The 12150-nt window shown below is 31.8% G+C and overlaps 1 long non-coding RNA gene across 1 annotated transcript; it reads right to left on the bottom strand.

Annotated features, from left to right (window-relative positions):
• Window positions 1-3922: 3922 nt before the first annotated feature.
• LOC143058702 (uncharacterized) lies at window positions 3923-7152 on the bottom strand. The gene is made up of 2 exons (XR_012973195.1): window positions 7084-7152; window positions 3923-6058 (listed from the first exon to the last, which is right to left on the bottom strand). It is a non-coding gene; the product is annotated as an uncharacterized LOC143058702 (long non-coding RNA).
• Between the last annotated feature and the right edge of the window lie 4998 nt (window positions 7153-12150).

Here is a 12150-nt window from a genome sequence, read left to right as displayed (position 1 = left end):
ACTTTTGATATACAGGTAAATGAAAAATAACTTTGTCGTTTTAGGGATACTACTTCTATGTATATAAAATTACCAAGAAAGTTCTGTTATATAAATTAACCTTATTTAACACTTGATACATTTGGGGTGAATCAGGAGCCTGTAATTAAGTGGTTGTCGTTTGTTTATGTGTTACATATTTGTTTTTCGTTCATTATTTATTTATATATAAATATATATATAAGGCCGTTCGAGTTCTCGTTTGAATTGTTTTTATATTTTCATATCGGAGCCTTTTATAACTGACTATGCGGTATGGGCTTTGCTCATTGCTGAAGGCGTACGGTGACCTATAGTTATTAATGTCTGTGTCATTTTGGTCTCTTGTGGACAGTTGTCTCATTGACAATCATACCACATCTTCTTTTTTATATGAATATCAACAATAAAACTATACAATTATTGCTAGATCATACTTCCTGTACAGTTTTGAGGAGAATGATAGAATGCATATCAATGTTGGATCTATTGCAATAAGAACATGGCTTTGTTTCCAATGCGAAAAAGGAAACGTCATATTAGAATTATGAGATCTGGATATCCTAAAGTTAAGCATGCTAAGTTAATACAGAACAGAAATTTAAATTAAGTTATTAAAAAATACAGAGCACCAAGTGGTACGTATACAATAGCAGTTAGTAGAGAAACAGTAAGAACAGTGTGTCATATTTACCACAAAGGGACGGTTCGATATGAATAGACGAATAAGGAATTATATTTGTATGCCTCAAGCACCATTTGCCGACTCAAATAGTATAGGCAAAACTCTATTAACCTTAGCTAATGGCAAAACTCTATTAACCTTAGCTAATGTTTACCAATCGATAAATTCGGAACTAAAAGATGTTGATTACGTCATAACAAGTTCTTTTTCTTCAATCAAAATGAGTTGTTAACTAGTTTAAAGTACAATTCAATAACTGAATAGTTGTAGTAAGAAATTTAAAAAAAACTAAAAAACTAACAATGAGTCGGACATGGTCGTACGTGAAAATTTACCTTTTAATTGTAAAGAACTATTTGTCTAGACATATATTCAGGTTTGGTATCGTATATAGTTCGTAGTCATGGGTACACATGAAACAGTGACTCGATAAGTAAAAGATTTTTAAAAGCACGATGTGTTTCAATCATTTCAATTATGTCACTGAACACAAACAATGCATGAGGATCTTGATGGGGGTATAAAAAATAATGACCAAATAATATAATGAATAAAAAATAATGACCAAATAATATAATGAATAAAAAACAATGAGCAAAAGGTATAAAGAATAGAGAATAGAGAAAATTACTATTAAAATAATTATAACAGAAATGAATGATGTTATTGCAGAAAAAAATAATGGTAAAATTATTTCATGAGAACTAAACTGAATAAGAGTGATTTTAAAGATAAATAAAAGTCCCTTATAACTTTTTTTTATAAAGGACCCCGCGCCCATAAGACTCTCATGTAATGTAACTATATTAAATTATTATTGGAATTGTTTGATGCTGGTATATGTTGTATATTTATTATTGTCGACAGACTGCCACAAGTCTTCCGCATATAAACTATAAAAGCTTTAGGGAGGGAACTTTATATTTAACCATCTGATATATTTACGACAAATTATCTTTCAAGTGATGTATAACATGCATAAGGCCTAAAACAAACTACTTAAGCTTGAAATAGACTACAAGAATCCAAAAAAAACGTAGAAGCAAACGCAATAAGAAGGCTTATGTGTTTCACGCTATTAACAAATCAATGTACCTAATGATTTACCAGATTTAAGTGAATTTAAGTATATTTAGGGTTGAACATCGTTCAAGTCAGATAACAAAAGTAGCAAAAAAAAAAAAAAAAAAACAAGCCTTATAGTATTTCTGCAAGAGTAGTCAAGCCAGGTCCCCCGCTTTCGCCTCAGACATTTAGCTGTCTACACGTGCAGAAACACTATACGGTCACGGTCATTTGAGGCTCGTTGTTTTATTGTTACTTTTGTTCTGTATCTGGTATATGGACATTTGAAGAACAATCGATATCACGGCAACAATATGGGATTTAGATTGTGTAAATGAGTGGACAGTATCAAATCAAATTCAGTTGTCTCTTTGTTTACCATCTTCAACAGACTTTGAACATAGGAATCACACAATTCATGTAGGATTTAATTGTTTCTGACACATTTTCTGCATTTAACTTGCATTGATCAAGTTCATGCCATGCCTTAATACATTTCCAGGAACACATGTTTTTGTTTCTTTCTGCGCTGGGATCAAATCTACAATCTATCGCACTAGCGTCCAGCACGCTACCACCAAACAACAGAATCGGTAAGGGATGGATAGAGGAGCGTTGAGCATATGAGATTTCACAATAAATTTGGAAACCTTTTTTTTTTTAGCTTACATGTAACTGGCGAGTTCCAACGTATTATTAACATGCAAAAAATACTGTTTATATGTGTTGATGTGATTGCGACAAGACAATTTACAATTATTGTATTTTAGACATTGAATGGCTAGTATAACTTCAATGTATTTTACATAGTATATATTTTTTTATTTGTACCTTAATCAATATTAATGTTTTATTTCATAATCACTCTGTATGACTCTTAAAGTTTAATTTCGTTTCAGAAGCTAAAAAGAAACAGAAGGCTAAATTCAAAGGACTTTCTCCCACAGCAGGACCATTTATATTATTTAAGAGTATCAAAGCTTAATGCGGGTCTTGATCTAATGATTTCTTTATTTCTTTATTGATTGTTTGATTGATTGTTTAGCGTCTTGCAACAAATATTCTATGCATCATCAGGATGACAGGATGAATCCAAAAGATGGGTTTTTCAAAAGTTAAAGAAACTGCCAGTGAACAATGAGGGAATGTTTCAAATGGACAGAAATCATTTCATATCAACGATATTATTATAGATTATTTCTAAACAAATGATTTAACTATAAATGCGTAAATAAATCCAAAAATTGCTTGTTTCATAATGTTTAGCAAAAATGTAGCATTGACAAAAAATCATTTACTAGGAATATTTTACAATTTCCAACATCATATAGGAGGCAAAAGATCAACATAAATATCAGGTTGATAATTTATTACGCCAAAAGCATGTTTCATCTAACTAGGACTCAATACTCAAATATAGTATATATCACTGTATCAAAATATATTTCAACAACAATCATGAGTAGCGCTATTCTTCTGTCAACAATTCATATACTGTGGATTCATTATTATTCGTTGGATACCAATTTTCGTGGGTTTTGTGGGTACAGGGGAACCACAAATTCAAATGTTCAACGAAAAACATATTTTCAATAGGCTTTTTATACAAACTCACGAAATCAAATAACCACGAATATGCAAGTTTTCAGCATTCCACGAAAATTGATACCTACGAAAATAAATGAATCCACAGTATACGAAACCTGACGTTCCTACATTCCGTTGTCGTCAGCATTGTCGTCAACATTTGAGATTTAGTCTGTGGTACATTTTCTTAATCTTCAATAACTTTATAAAAGCTTTGTGGGATTTTATGTTATTTGAATAGAAGCTTTTTCCATGATCAAGTGACAGCATTTAGAGCTTAATGTTGAAAATAGATATTTTCCAAGATAACATTTAGACACAGTCTTAGTACCATTGTTTTAAACATTAAAATGTATGTCAAACCTTCGTGAAATTTATAAATCTAAGAAAGAGGCTTTTTCATGATCTAGAGATAGCATCTAAAGCAATAAGGTTTTGTTTCCCTCCGGGTTATGAATTTTGACTTTTCCTTGTAATCTTCCGCATATTTTTTATACAAAATATTAATAGTTTAATATAAGTACATGAGGTAATCCCTTTCTTAAAAAGTGCGTAAGAATTTAAAAGTAATTTCAATCAAAATTTTATTAAATGGAAGTACAAATGTCATAATGTTCTCCAACTAAAACTCCCCTCACGTAATAAGAAAACCAGTTTTAAAATCAAAGGAATCACAATATGTACAAATTTTTACCAAAGAACTTAAAACGATGCGCCAAACACTAAACGGTAACTGAAAGCAAGTTCGAACTATGTGTTGCTTCAGACAAAATTTTTAACTAATTTTTGCACACAAAATAAGTCGTTTGGAATATTGTTCTACCAATAAAATCCCAGACACTGCTTGTACACATGTATATGACACTATCCTAATCACATACTATTTCTGCATCAAAACAAGATGGATCTTTTGATATCAAAATATCCGATATATCTTAATTAGACATGATATATCAAATTTTCTTCAACGTACGAACCTTATGCTATTTGAAGTAAAACGTTTGAATCCAATCTGTACAAAGCAGCCGTTCCTCCTTTATTGCATATGAGTAAAGTTCTTTTCTCATTGTTATAGTACAACGCCTGTGGCCTATTCAGTCCATCCGATTCTTTCAGTAATGTCTTACTCTCTTTTCCGTTATGTTGTATTATTGTTAGATTATGTGCAGTAGAACTTACGACGTAGACGTTATCGCTATTGTCTACTGTCGCATTGAAAGGATATATGATGTTTTTACTTTCAAACTGCCACAACTCATCCCCATTCATAAGGCAACAATGTACTTTGTTACTATTGCAGTTTGTGTAGAATATCATGTTTTTGCTAGAAGTGAGGTTGATTACTCTATTAGATGCTATTTTCAATGTTTCCAGTTGTCTCCCTGATAGATCCAGGACTTGTATTGTAGCGATTCCACTCACTACATAAAGTCTCCCATTCTGGTGAGATACTCCCCAACAACTTTTTGGAAAACTGATTTTCTTTTCGACTTGGAAGGTATCGTTATTCATTATTTCTAAGAAGCTTGCAGAACCGTACGTCACAACAATACGACAAGAATCTATCACTGCAATACTACACGGAAACTGTGAGACCGGAATATCATTAATATGTTCACCTGTGTTGCTGTACTCGATTAAAGATTTACTTGCGCTGTTCGCCATTAATAAATGACCATTAGACAACATGACGCAGCCTGTTATATTCATTTCGACATTTTTTTCTTTCATTGATATTCTAAATGTTTTAATTAACTGAAGCTGTATGTTGGATATGTTTCCTGATGTAGGGACTGTGATACTTATTTGAGCTTGTTCGATTTTGGTGTCTCTGAAATCTAGATTAGGGGTATTTTCTGTGACCTTGATTTGGCCAAAAGCTTGAACTTCTTTTGACAGTTTTGTGATTCGTCTATTGATATCTACTTTTAATTCATAATCTTTAGAAGAATCTATGGAATCCGTGATGGATTTGGTCTCGCTAACGATCGATCTAATACCCTGATACATTCCAAGAAACACCTGTATATCAGAAGAATATTGTTTGATGTGCAATGTTTGTTCCCTAAGTTTAGTAAGCTTTTCCTCTGCTGATTTTAGTTTCTGAACGATTTTTGCATATTCTGATTTACAAGAACGAGAAATTGATCCTAGTTCCAGGAGCAATTTTACTTCTAACTCGTCTAAGTGAGTGTTTACTTTTTTTCGCATTTCATGTATCATCTTTTTTATTTCTAACTCTTGTTTTTCAATTTCCTTTGTAGCGCAGTCACGGTTTGTTATGCACTTTTCAATGCTGCTAAGCGTTCTGTCAATTGACTCTACAAGATCAGACAATGCTGTTGATTGTCTGGCATTTTTTGATGCAACACTTATTGATATAACATCAGCACAAGACTTGTGATTTGTCGGGACACAAACCATACATAGTGCTTTGTCGTGATTTTTACAGAACCACTCTAAGTTTTCTCCATGATGTTCACAGACCTGAGAGATCGAAACGTGTTCAATCTTGCGGTAATCTGCTATCGAAATGAACTTATGATTTCTTGTTATTTTGTTTTTTCTGTGAGCATTTTCGCAGTCTTCACATAACCCTTCTTCACAATTAGAACACCAACTTCTCGCCCCCTTTGTGATGTCATCATACCCACATGGACTACACAGTATACGTAATTGAACTGATGAAGACATCGGAATTTACTGAAAGTTCAAAATAATATCTTATTATCATTATTTATATTTTTGTTTATGATATGTAAATGTTTTACCTTTAAAATATTTCCGGAAAAATATCGTACTCCAAGACAATGAAGAAAGGGGTAGTCTATAAAAAGTGATAGAATCAAACGTATCAACAGACGGAACGAGTGGAAAACAACTGTCAAAGTCATGACTTTATACAAGATATTTTCCCAATAAAATGGTAGATTAAACCATGACCCATAGGTAAAAACCGACAACCACATGGGTGAAGCAAATATGTGAGGGATGCAGTATTTTTTCTGCTTTCTTTCTATCACGGCCTTACGTTTGAAATTTATCCTGGATATTTGATCTTTCTCATGACTTTTAATTTTTTTTCATAAGGTCTATTTAAATCTTTACCATATAACTAGCTAGAGCTTCTCTTTGTATGACAGTTGTGTATATTTCCGTTATGTTGACAAAAGTGGGTAAGAAAACCAAATTGACATACAAGGTTAATGTCATTACAACTGGAATTCTGTCGCAAAATCGTACATTTTAATAGAAATAACCGAACCAGATTCTGATCATAATTAAATGCTCTATATGACAAATGCAATTGTTGACGTTTTTACCTTTTATGCCTGTTTGTTTTGCTCTCACATTGATGTCAATATAAGGGAATTCTAGGTGACTGTAAAACAAGTGAGAGGTTAAGCTAGCTATAAAATCAGGTTTCTACATAAGCAAATGCCTGTGCAAAGATAGTAATATGACAGTTGTTTTCCATTCGTTAGTTGTGTTTAAGCTTTTAATTTTGACATATTATAAAGGAATTTTCGTTTTGAATTTCCCTTGTAGTTCGGTATTTTTATTACTTTACCTTTTAACTAGACTTGAATTTCGTAGATGAAAGTGTTTCATTAAGGGAAATTGTGCAAATTACTGAAACTGAACTTTGAAAGTCTTCGTTATTTTTTTTTTTAAATTACAAAATAAATTAAAGAAAGTAACTATGAGAATGTACAATTAAAGTTTACCTGTTATGTATTTGTAACCTGTTATTTGTAGAGAAACACCCTCTTAATAATGTTCATTATCACAGTACAAAGTTGTACAGGTAAAGTTACTTGATTAGATTTGACTTTTAAACCAAGATATCTTACATCGTTTAAGAAGTGTCAAAACACGGACAATGATAATGTAATGACTTTAATTCATTATTGAAGTTTTCGGTTTTCCTGTGTGGGTATATTTTAAAATGCAATCTGTTGACAGTGGTTTTCCTCCATATTGCAAATGTAAAATCCTAACTGATAAACAGTGTTGATTTATATATTTTCAATTATAATCTCTTTTGTGATACTCGATGCTGAAGCGTTTTCAAATTCCGAAACATGAAACTAACGACGGAGGTTTGTAGAAATCGTATAGGACCCATAACACAAGCTAATCATACAACGAGACGAGAGGCATGTATGATAAAGATGATCCTTGATCGTCCAAAAGAATTCTCTAATTGTGTTACTGCAAAATTTCATACCTCCATATGAGTCAAGTGAAGTTATGAAGCTATATGGGGAAGTTAAATTCGACACCTCGTGTTGGGAATATAACACGCTTACTTTTTAGGCAAATAGTCCATCCTTATTCAATATTCTCTGATTTTCCAGTAAAAAGTAAAATCACAAAAATACAGAACTCCGAGGAAAATTCAAAACAGAAAGTCCCTAATCAAATGGCAAAACCAAAAGCTCAAATACATGTCAAACGAATGGATAACAACCGTCCTACTCCTGACTTGGTACAGATATTTTATGATGTAGAAAATGGTGGATTAAACCTGGTTTTATAGCTAGCTAAACCTCTCCCCTTTTCAAACAGTCGCATAAAATTCAATTATATTGACAACGATGTGTGAACAAAACAGACAGACACAATAGGTAAAAATGTAAAAAATTGGGGTACAGCAGTCAACATTGTGTTATAATCTTAATTACTATAAAACAAACAAATATGTAACAAAGAAACACAAAAAGTCATATAGACAAAGCTTATTAGCAAAAATGAAAGACAAGAATACACAAATTTTACCATAGCACAATAGCACAATGACGGGATGAATAAGTACAGAGCCACGTCATGTGTAACAAAGAAACACAAAAAGGCGTATAGACAAAGCACATTAGCAAAAATGAAAGACAAGAATATTTTTTTTACCATAGCGCAATAACACTATGACGGGATGTATAAGTACAGAGCCACGTCAAATGGATATCACAAAAAATAAAATAAACATTAAAAGTAATATCAAAAAGACCTTCGTGTATTATTTGTGAAGTTGATACGGAATATTTATCAACAAGGTCTTGATATATTCCGATGAACCTTTTTAGAGATGTTCATTGACATACCCCTGGTTCATCAACTTTCTGCTCAGCAACTGGTGACATTTCTATCTAAATCTATCAAACAGATCGAATCACTTTGCACGGCCTTCCTTAAAGATTTATAGTCAAATTATTCCCGTCCATAATATGCATGATATATTTACCACTGGGAGTTAGTAAGTAACAACATTTTGCCAATCAATAAATGTCATGCAAGCGCCAATTTACTATTGTACTGTGTTGTTAATATCTATATATTTTATAGCTAAGATAAATAATTAACGTTTAAATCATTTCACCAAATAAAAAGTTAATCCTTTTAAAAGAGGGGCGAAAGATACCTGAGGGACGTTCAAACTCATACATCGAAAATAAACTGACAATGCCATGGCTAAAAAAGAAAGACGCACAGACAAACAATAGTACACAAAACAAAACATAGACTAAGCAACACGAATCCCACTTGTAAGATGGGACAAATGAAAAGTATGTATAAAAAACGAGCTTATTGTCATTTTTGGCCTCTATGAAAATTATAAACTGAATTTTATTAAAAATAGAGTTATCTTACTGACAAAGTACTTCATTTACAGATGTAAGATGCAAGATATAAAACATCATATAAAAGGTCTTCAAAATTACATAAAAGAAAACTTGATTTTAGAGAAACATATTTCTTCAAAATATTTAAGTGTGGAAGGACACACCTTGTACTGGAACCCCTGGGCTAAGGTCATTAATCAACTTTAAATGAGGTAAATGTATATACATGTGTGTGTATGAGTATTTGAAATTATTTGTATACTGTTATACCATACCATATGTATGCTCATATATTTCTTGCACTACTATTACTATTATTACTATATTAATGAAAATGTTATTACTATACTTAATCCATAGATTTCTAAGTGTTAGTTCATAGAATGTTTATTATGCTTATTTGTTTCACTTGCTTGATTATTGTGCCACAAGATAAATATAAATTATGTTGATACCTGTAAATTCATGAAGAAAAAAATAAATTAAAAAAAAAACACGAGCTTACATCCCAACTCCTTTGTTTTAACACAGATCACCCTACCAAATGACCCTACCTTGGGTTTCTTTGTGCTGCATGCTTTCTTTTGTACTGAAACATTTTGGCCCGAATGACAAACACACAATTTAAAAAAAAACTTTTTAAATATTTATGTGGAATAAAGACTACCTTTCAAAATTTATGCAGAAAAAATCCACTAATTTTCCAGTGTTTATGCGGGGAATCGAACTCAAGACCTTAAGCATATGAAGCCGCGATTCATACTTCTACACCAGGACGACTGGATACAAACTCACTGTTAATTTAACATATTTAAACATTGATCTGGGCTCATAAAGGGTATATGCTATATTTTAATATATAAAGTATATCATATTTATTGTATGGCATTCTGAACTAGATGTTATGAAGCGTAAATGTTTTCTCATATAGTTTAGAAGAGTTGGGATGCGAAATGGTTATCCAACTCGGACTTGGTGTGTCAGTGTAAATCACCCTCTGGCCTCCGGCAAACGGGGTGATCTTACACTAACACACTGCTTCCTCATAGGATAACTAACACAGACATATGCATGTTTTAAAGATTCTCTGATTATATGAAATCCTCCTGATGGTAAATGGCTATTTTATAAATATAATTCTTGATTTCTCTCTCTCTCTCTCTCTCTCTCTCTCTCTCTCTCTCTCTCTCTCTCTCTTTCTTCTTACAAGTTTGCAAGTTGCGAATACATAAACAGGTTAAAAAGACCTGTCTTAGATTATTGATTGATTGTTTTGTTATAGCTAATGAAATTAATTTATTGCTGTTAGGACATATTTTGTATATTTTGTGCAAGCATAAAATCAGATCGTTAAAAAACAATGTCCAGAAAATAAATTCGTGAATTTATTCATTTGTGCTCTGTAAAACTGTAAATTCGGATTAAATTTTTTAATGTTTTATGCAAAATATTTTACAAATGAGGTTTTTTAAAATACCGTGAGCTATAAGCATCATAAAAATTTTAGAATAGTCGGATGTTTTTCTTTCATTTAAAAAAAAATAACCAATATAATTGCATCGTTTTGTACACCTTTAATCTTTTATATGACATTTAAAAGGCAGGTATTTTAGTTGAATGTAAAATTTAAGGCTTTTATCACGAGGTTTAGATAACAGGTGTCATTACTTAAACTTTTATCCATGAAGTGTTTGTTTACATATTTTACTAAATTTAACCGAGATTGTTTTGATATATCGAATACTTACGGTGGGTATGGTTGTCCTGCGAGACAACGTTCTGTGCTGGTGATTCGGTCCTGACGGGTGCTGGTGATCAATGAAAAAATGTAAACAAAGACGAAAATGATGATTGTGACGTTTTCACTAAAAAAATGGAAGAAAACAGTTGAGACTTTTCAATTTTGTTTCTTATGGGTTCATATGTAAACCATTAAAAAGTTGACCCTCTAAACTGTTTCAGTAAGCGTAACACAAAAATGCTCATTTTCAGAAAATCTAGAACTGAAAAAATAAAACAAAAATGCTCATAGAGTCCGCTTTATATACCGCAATCCACACGACAAAACTATTTTGTGAAAAAAAACATTGCAATTTATTAAAATTTAGCATTTTCTCAATTTATTCATGTCCTGATACTGTGCTGGTGGGTCCTGTCATTGTGTTGGTGGATACGGTGCTGGTGATTTTGGATAAGAAGTTGGTCATATTTGAAACAAATATTACAAAATCAATAAAAAAAAAAAAAAAAAAAAAAAAAAAAAAAAAAAAAATTGGGCAGATAATTGTTGTCAATAGGATCTATGACTCCTATTTTAGCTCTTGTGCATCCATTTGGCTGTTTAATATGTGTTTTCAAATGATCGTAACTTGTATTACATAATTACATAAAAGGGCAACATCTTTCGTCCAATATCAGATAACAATATATAGTATCTAAAATAAGAATAGTTTTATTAAGATATTAAATGCCCCTTACATTGATGCTACAATAATGATCAAAGCATATGCCGCATAGACATGTTTGTTAGCGCTCTGCATATATTTATAGAAGAGCTGTAAATTCTAAAAAAAAAATTTTGTTGTCGTAGATGGTTAAAATGAATCCTCAACAAAATCTCAATAACTTTGTTGGAACGAATAAAGGCTTTAAATCAAATTTTCGTGGACTTTTTAGCTTCCACCCTGACGAGGTATGTTAGCTGTTCGTATGCTGTTGTACCTGACACACGGAAACTTTCACATTTCCATCTTCTTTTCTGAAATATTTTTCCCAGCTCATACTTGACAGGATTGTTATGCTAGTAAAAGGTGTAACCAATGAATTAAACACAAGTTAAAAATTCCACAATACTATATAATTCATTTTATGTGTCAATTTGTTCGAAAAAAGTCGAAAAGAAGAGAGTTTTTTTAATGTCATGATTATCTGTCGCTTTCTAGATCTATGCTTAGCATTTATTTCAGATGACATGGACTCCTCACCCTGGTGACCCTGCTGCCTTTCATAGCTTAATCCGTATACATATATTAATAGATAAACAAAAGGCTGCAACTGGTATTTTTGTATTTAAAATGATTCGTTGTAACGAAATATTTGAGGTGAATGGAAACTGTGAGGGTCAAAATCTTAAATTGCTTTTAAATGTTGATGGACCCAGTTTCGTTATCTGGT

Source organism: Mytilus galloprovincialis, chromosome 14, assembly GCF_965363235.1.
Source record: "Mytilus galloprovincialis chromosome 14, xbMytGall1.hap1.1, whole genome shotgun sequence".
Classification (NCBI taxonomy): domain Eukaryota; kingdom Metazoa; phylum Mollusca; class Bivalvia; order Mytilida; family Mytilidae; genus Mytilus; species Mytilus galloprovincialis.
The sequence above is the reverse complement of the archived record's forward strand: the minus strand, read 5'-3'. Positions and strand labels throughout refer to the sequence as shown.